The sequence below is a fragment of the Coenobita brevimanus genome, chromosome 4 (assembly GCF_032717465.1).
Source record: "Coenobita brevimanus isolate Jiangsu-jjx chromosome 4, ASM3271746v2, whole genome shotgun sequence".
Taxonomy (NCBI): domain Eukaryota; kingdom Metazoa; phylum Arthropoda; class Malacostraca; order Decapoda; family Coenobitidae; genus Coenobita; species Coenobita brevimanus.
The window spans coordinates 12,865,235-12,890,234 of record NC_136957.1 but is presented as its reverse complement, the minus strand read 5'-3'; the positions used below and the strand labels follow the sequence as shown (position 1 = coordinate 12,890,234).

The window sequence follows — 25,000 nt, the reverse complement described above, 5'->3', positions numbered from 1 at the left end:
TTACGTTTTTACACGGTTGATGAATCACTCGAAATTTTTCTATAGTTTGTCTTATTTATGTATATGCCCACTGTTATTATCAACGCCTCATAAAGCATAAGGCTTATAGTGCATGCGGAGTAAACTTTCATTCAAAGCTGTTTGCCTTAGGAAGAAATTCAGACGCAGTTATGCTTGTTGTGAAACCACTAATCACCTGCGTAAAGGTACTTTTTTGATAGCGTGTTTATGTCACCACTATCCTTGAAAAAGTCAGGGAGATTCGTGAGACATCATCAGTTTTTCCAATCTCCATACAGTGTGTCATTAATGAGTTTTATTTTTAACTTTTTCTAAAGGTTTGTTTATTTCTAACCAGGGTTTCCAATAACTTGCATACAACGAATGTTATCTATCAGAATGGTAATTTCCTGGCTGTTGTTCATTGCCTTAACTATCTGAATGGTAATTTCCAGGCTGTGATTTATTATCTTAACTATCAGGATGGTAATTACTAGGCTGTCATTTATTGCCTTAATTATCAGAATAGCAATTTCCAGGCAGTGATTTATTTCCTTATCTGGATGCAAAAGCTTATTTGCTAGCATCACCAATGTACAGTGCCACTCCAAAGTGACATGTTCATTGGGCAAAAGATTTTGATATTTAATTTTCAAGCTTTTTTAAAACTGCTGCAAATATTCTATCTGGTCGTCGCGTTTTGTTAATCGTATCTTTTTAATTGCAAACAATACATCTCTCAAATCATGATGCCACAAATTATGCTGCCTTCAGCTAAATGTACAAAGGAAAATGAAGGGATTGATCATTGACTTTCTGTCGTAAGTGCATCATCGTCATCATCAAAATAATCCGGACCTCCTTTCCCACCCTAGGACAGGGTGAGGAGTAGCAATGTCCAGACAGCCCGCATCTGCCCAGTCCAATGAGCCACGCTTCCATTCACTCATCATTCAAGCCCCCGGAATCCAGCTCTGTCGGATACGCCAAAAAACATTCACCACGTTCTGTAACTTCACATAATCGTATCCGATAGAGTCAGTCCAGACGCTGCCATGTTAAAAAGGGGTGCCAAAATCCCTGATCATGCGATTCTCCTCACAACATTCATCCAGCCAGCTCGATCTCCTGTCAGTTCACTAGCCTCACCGACTTCCAAACCTCTCTTCCTCACACATTCATCCACCATATCTTCTCCACCTTCTCCTTGGCCTACCTCGCCTCCTCCCTCCTTCGAATTTGCTCAGATATACCTTTTTCACCACTCTGTTGTTATCCATTCTCTCCACATGACCATACTATCTCAGTACATTCTCTTTGATTCTGGTGATCACTGACTTCCCCACCCCGCATCTTTCACGAATTACATTATTCCGTATCCTATCCACCCTCTGTACTCCACATACTTTCCTCAGCTGTCCCATCTCCACTGCTCTTACTCTTGACTTTTCATTTTCATGCCACACCATAATCTCACATCCATATGTTAAAGTTGGCACTAACACTCGTTCGTGTAAGCCTCGTGCAGCTGCGAACTCAAGCCTCTGTTTCTTATCGAAGCCTTCATTGCACCATCTACTCTTCTTCCTTGTGTCACTCTATTTTCAACTTCTTTTGCACATTTTCCTCTCTTTCCTATCACTGTACTCAGGTATTTGAACTCTCTCTCACCAATTCCAGTCTGTCCCCATTCACTGTTACATCGCACTGGGAGTCACCTTCTCTCGCAATAACCATCACTTTACTCTTTTCTACATTACCTCTCAAGGCACAACACTAACAGACATCAGCAAACATCTGCACTAGCCTACCAAGTTCTTGTCTGGTACTTGGAAGCAGTACTGCACCATCAGCATACAACAAATTTGAAATATTCCATCCATCACCATTAATTTCCAACGCCATCCATCTCTCCAGTACTCGTGTTTTTACTACTCTCGTCACCCCATCCATATATATATATATATATATATATATATATATATATATATATATTGAACAACCATGGGGACATCACACAACCTTGTCACACACCCACACCGATCGTGACCCATTCACTTAAATGGCCATTAACTCATACACATGCTTCACTACCATCATAAAAACTCTTGACGGCGCCTAGCAACTTGCCCTCTACACCGCACATGCGCAGAACTTTCCACAATCCTTCTCTGTCCATTTTGTCATATGCTTTATCCAGATCCATGAATGCCATAAATACCTTATGGTCTTTCTCACAAGCCTTCTCTACTATCTGTCTCACTGCAAATATTTGGTCCACACATCCTCTGCCACACCTAAAGCCACATTGTTCATCACTCACTAGGACTTCTGATCTCTCTCTTACTCTCTCGATCATAATTCTTCCATATACCTTCCCTACCACACTCAGTAAACTTATGCCATGATAGTTCTTGCACTCACTTCGCTTACCTTTATTTTTGTACAGGGGTACAATCACAGCCTTTTTCCACTCTGCAGGCACAGTTTCACTCATCCATGCCTTCTTACATATCTCCAACAAGCACTTCATTCCACTCTCTCCACTACACTTAAGCATCACTGCATACACCCCCACAACCCCAGCTGCATTCTCATTTTTCAGCCGCTTCATAGCACTCTTCACCTGTGCGAGTGTCACGTCTCCTGGCACTACATTCCTTCTCTGCACACCACCAAAACCAATCACGTTTACAGCCGTTCTGCTGTCTTTATTCCCATTCATCAGGCTTTCAAAATATTCTTTCCATATGGTCCTTACTTCATATCCATGGGTTAATAATCTACCACCTACATCCTTCACACCATCACATTTCTTTCCGCTTTCACTTGTACATTTCCGCACCTCTTTCCAGAATAACTTTCTATTTTCAGAGTAGTTCACATTCATTTTTCTTCCTTGATCCTCATTTACCTCCTTTTTCCTCTTCACTAGTCTCTTTACTTGCTTCTTGCTCTCAACATATTTAGTACTTATTTCGACTGAACCCCTGTTCTGTAACCACTTTAGCCACTTCTTCCTCTTTTCCTCCACCACTCTCTTTACCTCCTTATCCCACCATGCCGTACCTTTCTTCATTGTTGTTACTCTTGCCACACCACACACCACTTTAGCATTTCTAACTAAGCAATCCTTACATGCATTCCACAGGCTGTCCAGATTCATTTCATTCCAATTTAGTAATTCTAACTCCTCCTCTACTTTGGTCCTGTAATCATCTGCCACCTCTTTGATCCTAAGCTTCACAACTTTCAGCCTTTCTCCCTGACTGCCCATTCCTCTCAGACTGATCTTGCATACCACAATCATATGATCTGACAAACCTTCACATCGTCCTCACATGGCCCTGGTATCAGCAACCATTCCCACCATCGACCTCTCTACGAGCACATTATCAGTCAGGCTTCTTTTAACGCGATCCCCGTTCCCTCTATACCATGTATATTTATGTGCATCTCTGTGTTTGAAATACGAGTTATAAATGCACAACCTCCTCTCCTGACACATACCCTTTAGTCTCTTCCCATTAACATTTTCTCCTGGTACTCCATAGCAACCCATTATGTCATCCTCAGGACCAGTACCTAATTTTCCATTCATATCCCCCATTACAATCACTTTATGGCTCCTGGGCATTTCTCCCACTACTTCACCCAGCTCATCCCAAAACCTGTCTTTCTCTCACTCCTGTCCTCACACGGTGCACATGCTACAGTTACTGCCACTTTCACCTTCTCACACTTGAACTTGACGTACATACACTTCAAGCTGACACATTTGTAGTCTCTCATTCCACTCTGCCACACCTCATTCATCAACAAAGCAACTCCTTCCTTGCACCTTCCTTGCCCATTCTTTCCCAATCTTACTCATTTCACACCCTCCCACTCCTCCACTTCATACCCTTTCATCTTCGTTTCACACAATGCCATCATGGCATATCTCGCACTCTTGAACACTTTCACCACTTCCACCCTCTTGCTCTCCTCATTCACACCTTTCACATTCCACATGGCCACGTGAATTTGGTTGGGGCCCTGGGCATGTACTGGGCCATCCGAGGCTCTCTGAAACGACTGCCATGATTAAGTGATTTTGGATAGGGGAATCAGGGGGACACTTAACCCTGCCAGAAACCCCGGTTATATGGTTATCACCCAGCAAACAGTGCAAAAAGCGGTTTAACTGTTTCATTTTCATCATTTGGATGATCTCCATTTCCTAAACTAGAGGTTCTCATTATTAGTGTTAATGCTTTCTTACTTCTGATGTAAGGAAATAGTTTTTGGAGGTATGATTTGCTGATATTAGTAATATGCTCTGCTCAAATTTCCTCATATTGTCTTATTAACCTTTAAATATTTTGACAAAGGTTGTTACATATATCTTTATCCTCATAATTATCACCGAAGATGAGGTGATATAGTTTATGTTCTGTATGTGCGTGTGTGTGTGTGTGTGTGTGTGTGTGTGTGTGTGTTGCCAAAATATCTTGAAAAGTTGTGGATGAATTTTCACCAAACCATTAGGAAACAGCAGCAGAAGTCTGTTACTTTTGGCGAGGATTTGATCAAAGACAACTGAATACCAGCCATCATATACTTTTTAACCCGCCCCGTCCCGACCGATTTTCCACCACTGACCCCTCACAATCCTGACCAATTTTGGGAAATTTTTTTTTGGTTCAAACCTCCGCTTTTGGTGAGAAACATCGAAAATTCATAGAGAAATCGCTCACATAAGGTTTAAAGTACTTGATACAGGTATCAGTACCCCATACCTTACTGTGTTTTCAATCAGGCTGGCTCCAAAGAAAACGAGTTCTATAGGAGGGTAACTATTGCACATCACTCATAAACGGTGTTTATTTAATTATTTGGTACGAATTTATATGTAGTACGAGAGTATATTGGTTTTCACACAGTAATATAGGCAATATAAGCATTGTTTCACTCACCAAACACATCAACATACCTGACCTTTTTTGGTGACATTACCTGATCAACATTTCTTACTGTTTCTTCCTCTAATGCTACGTAAACTTTGTCCTCCACATTGTCATCGATTGGGGAATCACTCTGGCCTTGAATTTCATACCATGGCACGACATGTCTTTACTGGCCAGGTCACTGGTAACAGGTGAATTGCCGAGACAATGGCGTGTGGGGGGGGGGAAGGTCATATGTAGTAAGGCATTTTCCCTGCCTGGCATGTTGTAGAGGAAGGTGACCCATTTATATGTACCAAAAATCATGCACAAAATTTGAGAATTGTGCAAATTAGGGACCTTGCAATTTCTGCGCATTTATATGAGTCAACGGGAGTCACATTGACAAAATGTGTGGACGTATTAATACATCAATGGTAGTCGGCGGGTTAATATGGATTGGCTTTTTGTGAAATGTGGTGACTGACTTCCGTAGGATTTGGGAATTTTCTTCAAATTTGGTTTGTAAGTAGCTTGTATCATACCCAACAGCATATGTTTTTGGGTGATCAGCATTCGGCCCCTGAATGATTTTGTTTCATTATTTGTAAGTGTTGAAATTTTGTTGAACTATCTTCGTTGCTGAAAGATTGTTCTTACTATCACTGTTCCATCACTGTGTTTAGAATTTTTAGCAGACGACTCAGTGTGCCTGTTTCTGAAAACATGTTCATGGGCATTTGTTGTTTGAATAATTGGATTCCAGTCATTTCTACCTATAAATGTTTTCAGTTTTTGAAAGTCAGTATTTTTGTAATCTGGAACCTTCTCATATTTGCAGTTTATGTTGTTTCCATTTAAATTTATTGGAAAGGTGACCGCATGATGATCATTTGAACTGAGTTCATCTCCAATTATAACATTATCAGCAAAGCCAATAGAAGATTTAGGATATATCCTGTACATATTGACACTGAAATAATATTTAAATTGTCAATGTGATGGTCTTTTGTGCTGAACTCATCTATTGTAACACTCCCAGCTAAGTTCTCTGGTAAAGATATTTCTTCCACGTGTTGCCTGGTCCACAAATTGATGTAGTGAACCATCCAGTCCTGTGTTTGAGGACATACATTCACTCCATTTTGTAACAGGTAAATTAAAACTCCCCAATATCACAGTATTCTGGATGCAACATCCTATGGCTATTTGTTCGTACAGACTATTGTTAGTTTCCCACAACTGAGCCGGCAGACGATAGATTAATTGAAGCATCGTCTTGCCATATGACTCATTTGTAAAATGAATGTGTGTTGTCAGCCTTGTCATATACTGCATGGATTGGTGGTTTTATAATTAGTACTGGATGACATTTTATCGAAATATACAAAAATACAAAAGGCCTCCCATTTCCTTATTTCTGACATAACTGAAAATACTCATGCCAGAAATATAATGTTGTACTTTAGGTAAGGTGACCAGAGTCCCGCTTTTAGGCGGGACAGTCCCGCTTTTTGGACGTCCGTCCCGCTTTTTTAATTGTGACTAGAATGTCCTGCTTTTTGAGCAAGTTATCTTAATTGTCCCGCTTTTAGAAACTTACTATTGCATTAGATATAACATGACCTTCTTTTATGAAATTAGGATGAATTAGAAAAATTATGCATAATCCTAACCAAATGAAATACCGAATTATTAAAATAAAATCTGTAATGCTCACTAGCTGGTAACTTTGGTCGACCCATTCACTGTACAGTACATGCTCATTATATGAGGTGCAGCGCAGCAGCGGTCGCTGTCACATTAGTCAATATCTGTCTCTATATCTATCTATCTATATATCTGTCTATGTCTATCTACTTATCTATCTATTTATCTGTATCTATCTATCTCTATCTATCTATCTATATACACACACACACACACACACACACACACACACGCACGGACGCACGCACTCACCCACGCGCGCGCGCGCCCCGCTTTTAGCTCTAATAAATCTGGTCACCTTAACTTTAGGACTCCTTGTTCGGTATTTATCTAAGATTCGATAATATCAGTTATATCGAAATCATCTACAAAAGAATAAGTTTCTAGTTCAGTAACATATTTAGCAAACTATACACATCCAACATTCACACATTCATTTCTCAGGCAGAGGGAGTATGGACTGTCTGTCCTACCTTGACTGCAGATAATGTTTAATTTCCTACGTCCACGGAGTGCTATTTTTTTTTCCCCCTCCTGAGAGCACACAGCATATTTAGAAGATGGCCAATGCATGCAAAACACAACAGCACTCAAGTGGAGACCATCCTCTGCAAATAAGGGCAGGTGCTGGTAAAAGTAATTCTCCACGTTTGCAAATTACACGCCTTCCTGTAAGTAAAGACGCCTTAACCAGTTATTTAGACTGAAGGCTATGCTGAAGAATGTGTTCTGAGCTTCAGTTCTAGGAAGTAACCCTGATATCAAAATGTTCTTAATCTTGATCCTGTAAGGTCTTGAACAACAATTCATTTTCATTTTTTTTTTTTATCTGGTCTTCACCACGTCGTTCGTAACTGTATGGACAACTAACACGAGTATGATCGATCGAACCGTTGGTAACTTCACCCAGGGCCTCACTCATGTCGTGAACACCAGCATCTAGTATACAGAAACACTTCCTTTTACTTGATCATGATTCTGATGCTGTGTTGGTGGTAATGGTGGTTATGGTAGTTGCGATGATAGTAATGGAAGTGTTGATGATATTTACGATGGTGGTAATTGTGATGTTTGTAGTTGTGGTGGTGGTGAGGGTAGTGACTGGGGGTAGTGGATGGTGATGGTAATGATGATAGTAGTGGCATTTGTGATGGTGGGTTTGGCAGCTGTGGTGGTGATATTGTTGGTGGTTGTGATATTTGTGTTGGTGTAAATGGTGACCGTTGTATATTGGTGAATCACTCTCTCTCTCTCTCTCTCTCTCTCTCTCTCATTACCCATTTCAAGGCAGACGGCCAGGTTATGGTGGGGTGGGGAGAAGGCGATACACAAGGCCAAAGGCGGGAGGGGGGGGGGAGGAGGTTGCTCCACCACCACGACAGAAGGAAGGGAGACGGATGAAGGGAGGGAAAAATGAGGGAGATGCAAAGGCCTGGAGAGATGGCAGGAGAGAGAATTGAAGGGAAGAAAGTAGGGAAGGAAGTGCAATTGCCAGGAGTGAGGGTAGTGGAGAAGGAAGAAGGGAGGGAGGGAGGGAGATACAGACTTTGAGATAGGACGAGCAGAAAAGGAACGAAAGAGGGAAGGATGTGGTTAGAAAGAGAAGCGAGGAGGAAGGAGGACACAACAGCCTGGAAGGAGGGAGAAAAACAGAGAGTCAGGGCAAGACAGAAAGAAGGAAAGAGGAATACACAGTGAAAGGATGGATGAATAAATGGAATGAAGGAGGAAGAGAAGTAGATGCATAGCAATGGAGGAAGGTAGGCAACCAAGCCTGAAGGATGAGAGTGAAGATGGGACGGAAGGTACAAAATACAAAGGTTTGGAAGGAAAAGAAAGGAAAGAGGAATAGGAAGAAGGAGGAAGATAGTAAATCTGGAAGGAGGGAAGAAGGAACAGAAAAAAATATTTAGATATAAAAGCCTGGAGGGAGGGAACAAGTAAAGGATGGAGTGACGGTAGTATGGAAACATTTGGAAAGGGTGAATCTGAGAAAAGGCTGACAATATTGCGAGGGGCAAGAAGGAAAGAGTGGTGCGAGGAAGAGGGAGAGACGGAGAAAACTGAGACTAACTAGACCTGGAGAGGTGGCGTCTTCTCCGTGTGTCTACCCCCAGAGGCTGTCGAAGCAGAGGAGGAGAGCATGGGAGCCAAACCACTGCAACCCCCCCCCCCCGCCCCTTACGGGGCCCGAGAACCTGGGATTGGCTTCGCTCGCCCGGGCAAGTATCACATATCTCAACATAACACAACAACACAGCTTTTTCTACACAGAAAAATGACTCCCGGTGGTCATTTCTCGACGACTTCTTCTTGCCGGGAACATTGAGAGCAATCCAGGACCCACCAACAAATACATATGTCCAACATGCTCAAAACCTATCAATTTGAGCCGACAGACAAAGGTTCAGTTCAGTGCAATTCCCGCAAGAACTGGACCAATTACATCTGCACAACATTTGCATCTAGAAAATATTACACGAACACTTGGACCTGTTCCTTAGGCTCCTTCCCCATCCACTAACCCCCACCAACCCCACTCCTACTTCCTCCACACCTCCTCAGCCTAACCCACCGATCCTTGCCACACTATCCAATCCCCCAGTCCCTCCCATTCCACCCCTATCTAATTTACCCTAACCCTTACCTTCATCGCGACATTCTCCTACCCCTTCCCCTCCACCCACACCCCCACCTTCCCCCCGCCTTGCAGCACCCAACACACATATTGTACACACAACATAAACATTCTTCAAATATACATCGATGGCATAAACACAGGAACTCACATATCAAACAACAAAATAAACACATTGCCACCCTACAAGAAACAAAACTATGCAGAACACAAAAAACACCTGCATATCATAATTTCACCATCATTAGACAAGACCGGGCAAACGGCAGTGGCGGTGGACTCATCACCCTGGTACACAAATCCATCAACTTTTCAGATTCTAGTGCACACACAAAGTCATTTCTCCCCCACATGACACCACAACAGAAATACAATCATTTAAGATATGCACTGGTAACAAATCACACATAACAATCGCCAGTACGTACATTCTCCCCCAATTGTCCCCCACAGTACACACAACTACCCTCCACAAATACACCACATCACTAACATACCCAACATTATCCTGGATGGTGATTTCAACGCCAAGGCGTCGGCCTGGCATGTCAACAACCCTGACACAGACAGAGAGCTGGTACCACGATACCAAACAGATAATCTTTTCATACTCAATAATCTTCATCAACATACCCATATCCCACGCCAAGCCCTCTTCCTCCCATCATCCCCAAACCTCACCACAACATCCTGGAGAGTGGTCAAAACCCTTGGCTCTGACCACCTCCCGATCATCACCACCAAAACCAGAATCACTCCAGCTGGCCACAGACACACTTTAATTATAAGGGAGCCAACTGGGAGGCCTTCACAACTGAAACAGAACAACATTTTGAAACATTAAACAGTACACCCATCACAAACATCAACACCGCTGTGCACACTTTCAGCACAATTATTCAAAATGCAGACAAAAGACACATCCCTAGAGGCAACAGAAAGAGACACAATCCCAACTTCACACCAGAAATTCAAGGCCTCACCAGTCAACTGGACACATCACGACATTCCCTAACACCCCATACACAAGACACCGTACAACAAATACAAGGACACAACACTAAGATAAACAATAACAGCTGCAAACACTAAATTGAAATAATTATCTCCAAACACTTGATCACAAAACAAACACCAGCAAACTCTACAAAACACTGAACACCATCACACTTTCCAACAGCAACACTACCCAATCACATGCTGCCATCACAACAACAGACACCATAACTTCAAACAAACAACAAGCAAACACTCTCATGAATCACTTTTCACATGTCAGGCATCTAACCCTCCATCGCGACTACCGACATGTCATCTGATGCAAGAGAGTTCCCCACAGACACAGACTTCACACCTTTCACTTACAACCAGACAAAGCACATCATTAGCAACCTTAAGCACTCATCTGCCTGTGGACCAGACAACATATGCCACATACGCCTTAAACACCTTGGACCACAAGGCATACAAGCACTCACCAACATATCAAGCTACAGTGACTCACACAACATAATACCCAACATCAGGAAGCATGGCACTATCATCACTATCCTCAAACCCAACAAAGACCTCACATTACCTTCCTCACACTGCCCTATCACACTCCTCTGCACCCCCTCCAAAGTCACTGAACCACTGATATTACAAATAGTTACACCTCACACCCCCGTAGCCCCATCACAACATGGTTTTAGGCCACTACATTCCACAAACACTCTTCTTACAGACCTTACACTGAGAGTTTTTGATGGCATGAATTCAGCTAGGCCACCACACAGAACACTCCTAGTAACAGTAGACATTAGCAAAGCAGTTGATGCCATCCCCCACCACAACCTCACAAACAAAAAATTCAGCCCAAACATGCACAAAAACACAAAAAGACGGCTGCCAAACTATTTAGCAGGCAGATATGCACACGTAACATTTGCCGGTCAATCCCCTCCTCTCTTTAACCTACACATGCACGATATACCCACACCCCACATACCACAAATATACATAGCTTCCTATGCGGATGATATAACACTTACATGCACACACCAAAATGCAAACACAGCTGCACACATCCTCCAACCTTACCTCAACACACTACACGAATGGTTCACTACAAACAGGCTCAAAATAGCCCCAGCCAAATCTACAGTGACCCTTCTCACAAACTGGACAGCAGAACATAGTAACATTCCACACCTCACCATAAACAACACTCCCCCCCCCCCCCCACACACACACACACACTCAAAATCCTTGGTTTAACATACAGCAATGTCATTTAAACAACACGCCACAAACATTCAAGATAACACCAACACTCAATGCCTTGAGGTCACTTGCCCATACAACAATTGGATACAACAGGAAACCACCACCATAGTATACAAACAATATATACATTCAGTGGCGAATTATGCAAGCCCTGCTTGGGCTTCTAACCTCGCTAAAACACACTACAACACTCTACAGACCATACAGAACAAGGCCCTAAAAATAATCACAGGGTGCACCGCTACTACACCCATAGACCACCTACACTAAGAAACTAAAGTCCTCAAAGTCAAGGATCATCTAGACATGAGAGGCACACAAATTCTCGCCACAGCCTCCGCAAACCCACACCATCCACAGCACTACATGGCAGCACATCCATACACACCGAGGAACATCAAAACAACACCGAGCACACGATATTATACGCAAATACCGTCATGTCTCCCCCCTCGCCGCCTTAGACCAGCTTCCAAAAACATAACCCTACTCAGATCAGTCGCCCTCCATTCAGTCACTCAAAGACAACAGACAGCTGCATGCACGGCCTCCTGATAGCCACCCTTCTGAATCCCATCTCCCTCGTGAGGACAGGGTCCACCTGGCCAGGCTGAGATGTGGGCATCATCCAGCCCTCATCAGTTATCACAAGAGGCTGGATGACTCCGTTGCTGATGCGTGTCCAGGATGCAACACAGCACCCCATACTATCAAGCACATTATGGATGACTGCATTGCACACAATCACCTGTGTCACCAACACAACATACACTCCTTGAGAGCTCTGTGGTAAAGCTCGGTCTTTGCCGTGCCTTCCTTAGGGACTCGGGGCTGCTCGGCCAGACTGCCAAGGGAATAACAACTACTACTACTACTGAGACTAACTGGAAGAGGTGGATGAACGTGAACGCAACAAAGAGGAAGGAAGGAGAAAACGAATTTGTACGGGAGAGTGAAAGGAATAAAGAATAGGCAACTGAGGGAAAAGGAGGTTAATATTAGAGGAGTCAGAGGAAGAAAAGGATTAGCAGGGAGAGAATATGACGGCATCAGAAAGAAGAGGAAGTGAAGTTAGGAGGAAAACAAATGTGGAAGGACTGTAAAATGAAGGGACAGAGGGAAAAGGGATAAGACAATGAAAGAAAAGAAAGTGAAGACAGTAAGTAGGAAAAAAATAATTAAGAAGGAAAAATGATGAGGACGAGGGGAAAAGTGAGGAGCGCAGCAAGTAAAAATATTGTAGATTATGCAGCAAATAGAAGCGTTAGAAAGTGACTATATTGTAGAAATACAGAGTACGAAAGGGATAGTGTATGAATGAAGAAAGAAATATGTGATGAAGAAAAAATTGCAAAAGGAATAATGAAGAAGGAGAGACGATGGAAATAATGAAGGAAGGATGAATGAAATGATGTGTGAACGGTATAATGTTGACCGAAATATCCATCCCTGGGTGTCAAAAGGTGTATTCTGGAATCCCTTTATCACGTATTGATGAAGCAGACATTCACACCTGCCCATTCTATCGCACCTGAGTCTAGGCTTAACACATACCGAATGGAAAGCCACACTGCAGCATATATATATATATATATATATATATATATATATATATATATATATATATATATATATATATATATATGTATATATATATATATATATATATATATATATATATATATATATATATATATTCTTTATCATCATCACCCGTTTGTTTATCCACTGCAGTAACGGCCAATCCCAACCGAAGTGGGGATGGTACAGCCTATGTACCCTTACCAAGTGTCTTAGGCTGTCTGGTAGAGATTGTATGTAGAGTGAGAAGTGCTTGTAAGTGTGACTGTAATGTTCGAGTGGCATTGGATGTGTGTGTAGTCTGTGAACCAAGTGTAATCGGCCCGCGCAAGCCGACTGGGTGTAAACATACTTCATACAGTAGTATGCGACACTGGCTCAGCCACAGCACCCCAAATGTCTGCCAAAGCAGTACGTGGCTAGATGAACACTCCCAAAGTTTATCACCCTGACGAGGCGTGATCCCTGGTTCTCTCATGTATGAAAACGCATATATATATATATATATATATATATATATATATATATACCTAGGATGGCTTCCCCCAAGGAAAAGGAGGTAGCCGAGACAGGATGACACACTCCCAATATACTTATCCATTCAAACACATTCATTCGCATCTTAGCCCCAAAGGGGAGAAAGGACAGATCCTCACCGGACCACACCGCACGAGAGTCAACTGCGCATTGTAATCAGTGACATCTGCAGCAAAGCCCAACAGCAGAGCTGGTTTACCCCTGCCACATCATAATAAACCCATCCCCTTACCCGCACCTGACATGATTAGCTGAGCAGACCAAATGCAGGAGAATATTCCTTCAGAGCTGCGTCATCATTTATTCATTCACAATTTCTCTCCATTTATTTCTGTCATGCACAGCCACTCTCCCTTGCTCAACAGACATCCCTCTCACATCCAATGCTCTCTTCACACTGCCCGTCCATCCTATTCGTGGTCTCCTTCTCAGCCTTACACCTCTCACATCAGATCTAGTTATCTTTTTCACCAATCGCTCATTATCCATTCTCTCCATATACCCAGACCATCGCAACACCCTCTGCTAAACTCGATCAACAATCTCCCGAACAACTCCAGTTCTCGTTCGCACTTCATCATTAAATCTCACTCGATCCATACACGTCACTCCAAACAAACTTCTCAGACACCTCATCTCCATTACATTCAAACTTTATCTCTTTGCTACACCCATATTCCATGTTTCAGCCCCATATAACGCAGTCGGTACCACAGCACCCTCATACAGCCTTCTCTTTATATCCGTTCTAAGCCAACGACATCTAAACATTTTTTTTCATTCCTTCCAGCACCTTTCCTACTTCATTCATTCTAAACTTCACTTGTGCATTCATTCTTCCATCCACAGCAACATGTGACCCTAACTACTTAAAACACTCTACCTCCTCAAGCAACTCACCATTCAAAACTATATTCATTCTCCTACCATCTACTGACCTCGTACACTTCATCATTTTTCTCTTATTCTCATTTACTTTCAAATTTCCTCCTTTCACACACCCTTCCAAACTCCTCTACCAACTGTCTCAATCTCTCCTCTGAATCAGCCACCAGTGCATCATCATCATCTGCAAATAGCAGCCGCTTCAAATTCCACTCTCTACCATCAACATTTACCAGACTCAGACCTCCACCTAAAACTCTTGCATTCACCTCGTTTACAACACCATTCATATAAATATCAAACAACCAAGGCGACATCATACATCCCTGTCGCAGCCCCACTCGCACGGGAAACCAATCACTCACAGTATTTCCCACGCTTACACACGCCCTACTATTTTTATAAAAACTTTTCACCCCTTTTAGTAATGTACCATCAAGTCCATACCATCTTAAAACAGTCCACAAAGCCTCCCTATCTATTCTATCATACTCTTTTTCTAAATCCATGAATACCCAAAACACATCCTTGCCTTTGGCTAAATACTTTTGACACATTTTTCTCACAGCAAACATCTGATCCACGCAACCTATCCCTCTCCTAAAGCCACACTGCTCATCACCAATCACTCCCTCTGTACCCTCTCTAACTCTCTTAATTAACACTCTTCCATACACCTTACCCAAAACACTCAACAGACTTATATCTCTAAAGCTAGCACATTCATACTTATCACCCTTACCTTTAGGTAACGGGACCACACAAGCACTTGCCCAGTCAATATACAGTATATATATATATATATATATATATATATATATATATATATATATATATATATATATATATATATATATCACCCTTACCTTTAGGCAACGGGACCACACAAGCACTTGCCCAGTCAATATATCTATATATATATATATATATCATTGTGGTAGGTGGGGGCGCTCACCATCCACTCACTCATTGTAGTGCTCCTTTCGGGTGTCTGCCGTTTCCTCTCCATCCTTCTTTCCTTCCATTCTCTTCTGTCTTTCTTTCCTTCATTCTTTCCTTGTCCTTCTGCCTACGGGTGGCTTTACACTCCCTCTTCTGTCTTTCTTTCCTTCATTCTTTCCACTTCCTTCAGCCTGTGGGTGACTCTACACTGAGTGGCCAGCCAAATGGTTTCCTGTGCACCAGGAAACCATTTACCACGCTGAGTGGTAAACATATAACCAAATTTGGCGCCTGGTGGTTTAGTGGGTAATTATTGCGCTCCAATCGGATTGAGCCGGTGAAGGTTTATATCCAAGGGGTGGTTGGGGTTGATTGTTCATGTAATGCCACTCAGGGATAAGTGAGGCTGGTCACTCTCAACTTAAATGTCGGGACCAACTGCCTAGCCCCGGGCTCCTACTCTCCTCATGAGTCAATATAGGATTGGATGATGGATATATATATATATATATATATATATATATATATATATATATATATATATATATATATATATATGTTAGAGTGCCTAATGGTATATAGGTGTAACTTTGTGGAGGGGGTACATAGGGATAAAAAATAAAAGTGGTTACATTTTTTTGCTCACCCTTGTGGATGTTCCACTTGAAGGAGAAACAAAGCATGTAAATTTCTCTGGGACTGAGCATCATTTAGTGGTCATGGAACGGAACTGAATTTCGGCTGCTCATTCCTCCTTTGTAATGGAAAACAAAAAAATTATTTTATGTAACTCACAATCATACTGGTTATACCATGACGACTGATAAAACACACTATAGGAATATATTAACACAGATCCCTCTTATTTGCTGTCTTCACATGCTTTTGCTGATGTTCTTCAATGACTTGGGCCATGGCCCGGACCTGATCCTCTTGCTTCGTCCTTTACTTGTTCGTGAACGCTTGAAGAACGGCCACGCTACACTCTGCGAAATCATTTGTTACCAGCAGCTTGGCAGCACGCTCCTTCCCTCGAGAATAGGCTTCTATGGTTGCCCAGGACGCAGGATCAGTGCCCCATAACGAGGAGTCAATGTCCAGATGTTGCAGTATGATCGGATTGAGTCCTACTGGTAAAGAACTCCACTAGGCTCTTCCTCACAGCTTCCTCGGGGAAGGAGTTCAGCTGCGGGCTCGGTTCTTCTGAGCCATGAACAATGTTTATGCAGTGAATCATTGCCTTCTTCACCACACTGGACACGACATCGTCGAATAGTGCAAGCCCAAATGTCATCTCAGACAGATACCAAAGGCGACAAGCAAAGGCTGTGGCCTCAGCATCCCTGATGGCTTTGTCCATGTGCAATGCCAGTCCTTCAAGAGGGTGACGTCTGTTTGGGGAGCAGCAACTGCTGACGTGGCAGAGAACCAAGCTTGCATGTAGTAGCTCACAACAAAGATGAAGTCCGTCAATTTCTCTTGGAGGCATTCCCTCCAAATAGGTACATGTTAAGACAAACGTGTGAGACGAAACTGTTCAAACTGATCGAGGAACATCCAGATTATCAAAGCATAAATGGCCCTTGCCATCCATCTAGCATGGTGCAGTGCACTGGGGACCTGGAACTGGACAGAGGAGTGGTTGTGGGGTACAGACCCAAGGAAGGTGATCGTAAGCTCCAGGAACTCCTTGTAATCTTCCCAAGGTTGCTGTTCCCTTAGAAGTACGTGAGGAAAGTGGACAATTTCTTCACACAGATGTTGAACCCGCAACAGGATGGTCTCATCATCAACGGCAATTTGATCGATGTGTGGCCACGTTTCACAAGCTCTGGAAGAGGGTGTCTTCTGGTCATTTGGATTGCTCCATCAGTAGAGAGGAGTACACTGCCTCCAATAGAGTTTGGAGAACGTGATGACAGGAGGCAATGTAGAGCAGTGGGCTACCCAGCATCATCTCCAAGCAGAGACAGATTCCTGACATACACCACCTTCCTGCATGATCCCTGAACACACGGCAGTCACACTGATATTTCTCCTGCTACATTGCCACATGAAATGGATTCAAATAGCCAGCGAGCGAAAGCTTATCACGATTATTCATTTTCTGTTGCATTGTATAATATATATATACTGTATATACATAAATACATATATATATATATATATATATATATATATATATATATATATATATATGGCTCTATCTGATACGCCAAAAACATTCACCACGTTCTGTAGCTTCACATAAACGTATCCGATAGAGTCAATCCAGACGCTGTCACATTAAAAAGGGGTACTAAATCCCTGATCATGAACTTCTCCTCACAATATTCACCCAGCCAGCTCGATCTCTTGTCAGGCCCCTAACCTCACCAACTTCCAAATGTCTCTTCCTCACACACTCATCCACCATATGCCTCTACCTTCTCCTTGGCCTACCTCGCTTCCTTCCTCCTTCAGATTCGCTCATATATACCTTTTTCATCACTGTTGTTTTACATTCTCTCCACATGACCATACAGTCCCAGTACACTCTTCTCGATTCTGAGGTCCATAGCCTTCATCACTCTATATCTTTCACGAATCACGTTATATCATGTCCTGTCCACTCTCTGTACTCCACATACATTCCTCAGCTGTCCCATCTCCACTGCTCTCACTCTTGACTTTTTATTTTCATGCCACACCATAGTCTCACATTCATATATTAAAGTTGGCACTAACACCCCTTCATGTAAGGCTCGGCAGCTTCAACACTCAAGCCCTTCTCTCTTATCAAGGCCTTCATTGCACCATCTACTTTCCTTCCTTGTGTCACTCTATCTACCACTTCCTTTGCACATTTTTCTCTCTTTTCTATCACTGTATGCAGGAACATGAATTCACTCACCAATTCCAGTTTTTCTCCATTCCCTGTAACATCGCAATGGGAGTCACTTTCTCTCTCAATAACTATCACTTTTACTTTTTTCCGCATTTACTCTCAAGGCGTGATGCTCACAGACATCAGCAAAACTCTGCACAAGTCTACCTAGTTCTTGTCCGGTATTTGCAAGTAATACTGCATCATCAGCACACAACGTTTTTGAGATATTCCATCCATCACAATTCATTACCAACACCATCTCCCTCTCTATTACTCGTGTGTTTACTTCTGTCATCACCCCATCCATATATACGAGTAAATTGAAGAACCATGGGGACATCGCACAACCTTGTCGCACGCCCACACCGATCTTTATGCCCATTTACCCTTACACATGCATCACTACCATCATAACTCTTGATATCACCTACTGTAGCAGTTAACCATCTACACCGCACATGCACAAAACCTTCCATGATCCTTCTCTGTCTACTTTGTTGTATGCTTTTTTCAGATCCATGAATGCCATAAACACCTTATAGTTCTTCTCACAAGCCTTCTCCACTGTCTGTCTCACTGCAAATATTTGATCCACACATCCTCTGTCACTTCTAAAGCCAACTTGTTGATCACTCACTAGGACTTTTGATTATTCTCTTTCCCTATAATAATTCTTCCATATACCTTCCCTACCACACTCAGTAAACTTATGCCACGATAATTCTTGCATTCACTTCGCTCACCATTATTTTTTGTACAGGGGTACAATCACACCTTTTTTCCACTCTACTAGCACAGTTTCACTCACCCATGCCTTCTTACATGTCTCCAACAAGCACTTCTTTCCACTGTCTCCACTACTCTTTATCATCTCTGCATACGCCTCATCAACCCCAGCTTCTTTCCCATTTTTCAGCCGCTTCACAGTGCTCCTTACCTGTGCGAGGGTCTTGTTTCCTGGCACTGTATTCTTTCTCTGCACACCCTCCAAACCAATCATGTTTACAGTGGCTCTGCTCTCTCTATTCCCATTCATCAGACTTTGAAAACATTCTTTCCATCTGGTCCTTATTTCATCCCCATGGGTTAATAATCTACCACCTGCATCCATCAAACCTTCACATCTCTTTCCGCTATCATTTCTAACTTTCCGTACCACTCTCCAGGATAACTTCCTGTTTTCAGAGTAGTGTGCATTCACATTTCTTCCTTGATCATTATTTACCTCCTTTTTCCTCTTCATTAGTCTCTTTACATGCTTCTTGCTCTCAGTACATTCAGTTCTTATTTCAATTGAACCCATGTCCTGTAACGATTTTCCTCCACTGCTCTCTCAATCTCTTCATCCCACCATGCCGCGCCTTTCTTTTTTGTTGTTACTCTTGCCACATCACACACTGCTTTGGCATTTCTAAGCAATCCCTATGTGCATTCGACAGGCTGTCCAGATCCATTTCATTCCAGTTCACTGATTCTAACTCCTCCTCTACTTTGGTCCTGTATTCATCTACCAATTCTTTGATCGTCAGCTTCTTGACTGCAAGTCTTTCTCCCTGACTGTTCCTCTCTCTCCTGGTCCACCTCACTCCTCTCAGACTGATCTTGCACACCACAAGCATATAATCTGACAGACCTCTACATCGTCCTCTCACGGCCTTCGTATCAGCAACCATTCCCATCATCAACCTCTCTACGAGCACCTAATCAATCAGGCTCCTTTCAACACGATCCCTGTTCTCTCTATACTATACGGTAAATATTTATGTACATCTTTGTATTTGAAATACGAGTTACAAATGCACAAGCTTCTTTCCCGACACATATCCTTCAGTCACTTCACATTATCATTTTCTCCCAGTACTCCATTACAACCTATTGTGTTATCCCTAGGACCAGTGCCAACTGTTCCATTCATGACACCGATTACAATCACTTTTAGCTCCTGGCGATTTCTCCCACTGCTTTATCCAGCTCATCCCAAAACCTGTCTTCCTCTCTCTCACTCCTGTCCTTACACGATGCATACGCTATAACTTGACATACATACACCTCAAGCTGACACATTTGTAATCTCTCATTCCACTCTGCCACACCTCATTCATCAACAGAGTAACTCTTTCCTTGCATCTTCCTTGCCCATTCTTCTTGCTTGATGTTACACATTTCACACCCACCCACTCCTCCACTTCACACCCTTTCATCTTCGTTTCACAGAGCGCCATCATGGCATATCTCACACTCTTGAACACATTCTCCACTTCCACCCTTTTTGCTCTCCTCATTCACACCTCTCACATGCCACATGTATTATATATATATATATATATATATATATATATTTGCAAATTCAAATGACCTACAAGGGTTAAGGTCCATTATTTGGAGAACGGAAAGTCGAAATCACGTGTTATAAAATTATGTGGCCTACTCCATGAGTGTTGCCAAAACCAGAAGTTATGTCATGTTACATGCTGAATATCATCATACGATGTTGCATTAACCCTACACTCCCAGCCATTCATACAGCATGTATTAGACTGCTTCCCGTGTACAGTAGAATCTACTGCAGTTGGCCATACTTCCGATGGAAGGCCGACACCCTTTGTATGTTTTCAGTATGGATGTGTCAGGATCACTTGGTGTCGATGCTGCCAACGAAAAAGAAAGAATATATCGTCCTGTAAGTACGGTATATGCCGCCAGCCTGTTCATTGCACTAGACAATACATGCAACACATCATTTATGCAAGGAGAATGATATGATTTGGCTTGCTGTTGGAGAGTTTTGCAAAATACGCAAAATATGTACTGGCTGCATTCTTCACTCGTTTTGAGATCACTTATGTCATTCGAGTATTTTATTTATTTATTTATTTATTTTTTTTACAATTACACAGTATTAGAGCTCATCACGAACCAAGGCCACTTTTTTTTTTTTTCCTCCAATCCAGAGCTTAGTAAACCACTTTATGATGGTAAGATGGAAGATAAAATCTGGCTAAAGAAACTGTCAGCTAAACACAGTAAAAAAGTCAAGTACTAAAACTGATAATATTTCCTTTCACACATGTACGAGAGATTTTGTGAGTTATTGTGCTCATAGAAACATCCTCATTTATGAGGCAATGCTATATTTTCAGAATGACAGATTATTAACCATCGAACAGTCACAGAGGGATGTTGCATAATGCTGCTTTATGTCTCCACAACCTTATTTGTCCTTGTCTGCCTTGTTTCTGCCAGCCTTTATCCCCCTTCCCCAGCTGTCATGATGGGGTCATTTAAGTTCTGGATTAAAGAAAATTGGTATGCTGTTTGTAACTAGTGAAGATCTCCACAAAGAAGAAACTACAAGAAAAACTGGTAGATCAAAGGCGACGGTGAGATAGGGGAAGAAGGTTGTCTGTGTATCTTATGCAAATTTGTTTGACAGTATGGTTGGCAGTATAACAGCTACCGGTATAATGAGAGCAGAGGGTGAAATGATTAATTTGCAAAAACATGAGAGAGAGAGAGAGAGAGGGGGGGATTTAGGTAGGTCGGTAGACCCATGCTTGATAATCCTCTCCCCACACCCTATTAATCCTTCTGAAGAACTGTGCTTTCCACACGGTATGTAATTCATTTTTATCCATAAATTTATATTTAAAGAATTATGTTTTGTGTATGTGATATTATTTATTTTAACATTTATTCAACAAGAAATTAGGATGAAAGTTTAGAACACTGGTCTTTGTTAGTGACCTAGTCAGCTCCCTCGGGACCTTCCCCTCCTTTCTGTATAAAAATGACATGTATACTCCACCTCCTTCACTTTGCTCTCCCCTGAATAAGTGAATACACGAAAGTGCTCGAAATATTTCGTGTTTCTTCTTTTCGGATATATATATATATATATATATATATATATATATATATATATATATATATATATATATATATATATATTAGACTCTTGGATATTAAACAAACTGAAATCCATGAAGATCTATGCATACAATGTAAGAAGCCTTGCAGAAGATTACAAACTTGATAACCTAATGGAAAACATTAGTTGGGATATTGTAGGTTTGAGTGAGATCCATAGAAAAGAAAAAAAGGTAATCCAAGTCGAAGACAGCAAACACCCATTTTACTACAAAGGAGGAGAAAATGAAAGAGTTTGTGGTGTAGGATTTCTAATTAACAGAAATCTTGCAGACAGTATTGATAAATTCAACAGTTTATCTGACAGAACAGCATTTGTTGTCATTAGACTGTGCAAAAAATATACCTTGAAAATAATACAAGTATATGCACCAACTTCTCAAAGACCAGATGAAGAAACAGAAACATTCTATGATGACATCTCGCAGATTATGGAAGAAGAAAAGACAACATATACTATACTCATGGGAGACTTCAATGGAAAATTTGGGAAGTCGAAATATGGAAAAGCGTGTATGGGAAAATTTGGAATAGGAGAAAGGAATGAAAGAGAAATGCTGGTAAATTTTGCTGAAATGTTTAACATGAGAATAATGAACACATTCTTCCACAAAAGAACAGGGAGAAAGTGGACCTGGAGAAGCCCAAATGGAGAAACAAAGATTGAAATCAACTTCATTATAGCAGATAAGAAGAACACGATTACAAATGTCACAATTATCAACAAAGTAAATATAGGTAGTGATCATAGAATGGTGGGTTGCACAGCCAGATTCAATTTCAGAAGTGAAAGGAAGAAGATGATTAAAGATAAAAAAATATACCCAATTTCAGGCTCTTAAGTAATGCTGATTGTGATGTTGATGAGCTGAATGACAGACTAACAAAAGTGCTAAGAGAATCAGCGGATGTAGTAAGAAAACCTAAGACAACCAAATCCAAGAAATATTCAGAAAAGACACTCGAGCTTATGAAAAAACGAAAGGAAAGGAAAGTAAAAACAAAGAAAGACGAAATGGAACGAGCAGAATTAAATAAGCTTATCAACTCAAGACAAAGAGAAGAAAATAGAAAGAGGAAAATGGATCAGATCAAAGAAACCATCAAAAATGGAAAAAGTCTGAAACAGGTCGGAAGTAAAATGGCACTAGGAAAGCAACAAATTACATCACTGGAAGGAAAAAACGGTGAAATCATTAAATGCAGAGATAAGATGGTGAAGAGAGTTGAAGAATTTTACAGAGAACTGTATGCATTAAAGACAGTAGTACCAATAGTTAACATTTCAGTTGACACAAGTGAAATACCTGAGGTAACACCAGACGAAGTAAATAATTGTCTTCAAAATATGAAAAGAGGGAAGGCTTCTGGAGAAGATGGAATAGTAACAGATTTACTGTCGGATGCAGGAGTAGAAGTACAAAATAAGCTTGCTCACTTATTTACCCACTATATAAAACAGAAGAAAATTCGCAAAACATGGTGGAATGCAATAGTTATTTTACTCTACAAAAAAGGTGACTCAAAAGATCTTAGTAACTATCGACCTATTTGCTTATTATCAGTCATTTACATACTCTTCACTAAAGTCCTTACGAATAGAATAACAACAATTTTGGAGGAAAACCAACCTCGTGAACAGGCAGGATTCCGAAGCGGGTATTCGACCACTTATCATCAACACACAATGAATCAGCTAATTGAAAAAGTACAGAATATAATAAACCACTGTGCTTAGGTTTTGTTGATTACGAAAAGGCTTTTGATTCAGTGGAGCACATAGCAATTATAAATTCATTGCGAGAACAAGGAGTGCATGAGAACATTGTAAAACTGCTCGAAAACATTATAAAGAGGGAACTGCTACAGTTAAATTACATTAGGACTGGGAATAAAATTAAGATTGAGAAGGGCGTGGATCAGGGAGATACAATTTCACCAAAATTATTTACAGCATGGGTAGAAAGTATTTTCAGAAAGCTAGACTGGGAAAACATACGAGCGAACATAGATGGAGAGAAGCTAAACCATTTAAGATTTTCAGATGACATTGTCCTAATCTCAGAAACAGTGGAGGCATTGCAAGAAATGTTAAATGACCTGAACAGAGAAAGTGTGACAGTAGGACTGAAGATGAACCGGAGTAGAACTGAAGTAATGTTTAATCCACAAACGCCAAAGAGCGTCATCAGAATAAGCGATGAAATTCTTGAAGAAGTTGAGTACAACTACTTGGGACAAATACTAAAATTACCGAAAGATCATGATAGCGAAATAAAAAGATGCATTACAATTGGATGGAAAGCTTTCGGTAATCATAGAGACATTATGAAAACTAGCTTGCCAGTTTGTATGAAACGAAAAGTATATAACGAATGTATAATTCCAGCTATGACGTATGGTTGTGAGACCTGGAAACTGACAAAATCAATGAAAAATAAATTAATCCGTTCTCAGAGAGCAATGGAAAGGTCAATGTTGGGAATATCTTTAAGAGACAGGAAAAGATCAACTCGGGTGAGAGAACAGACTAAAGTCAAAGATATTATAAAAGTTATAAAAGAACAGAAATGGAGGTGGGCAGGCCATATAGCAAGAATAAGGGATAACCGATGGAGCAAGATATTGATCTTTATGGGGAGAAATGATAAGTGAGTCATTCCTCCCTGTAAGCCTATAAATGATGCTACTAGGAACTGAATAAAATTAGTTGTT

At 41.3% G+C, this 25,000-nt stretch overlaps 1 protein-coding gene across 1 annotated transcript in view; it reads left to right on the top strand.

Annotated features, from left to right (window-relative positions):
* LOC145395854 (roundabout homolog 1-like) overlaps positions 1-25,000 on the top strand; it is a 742,719-nt gene that overhangs the window by 172,036 nt on the left and 545,683 nt on the right. The gene's annotated exons all lie outside the window — the stretch shown is intronic.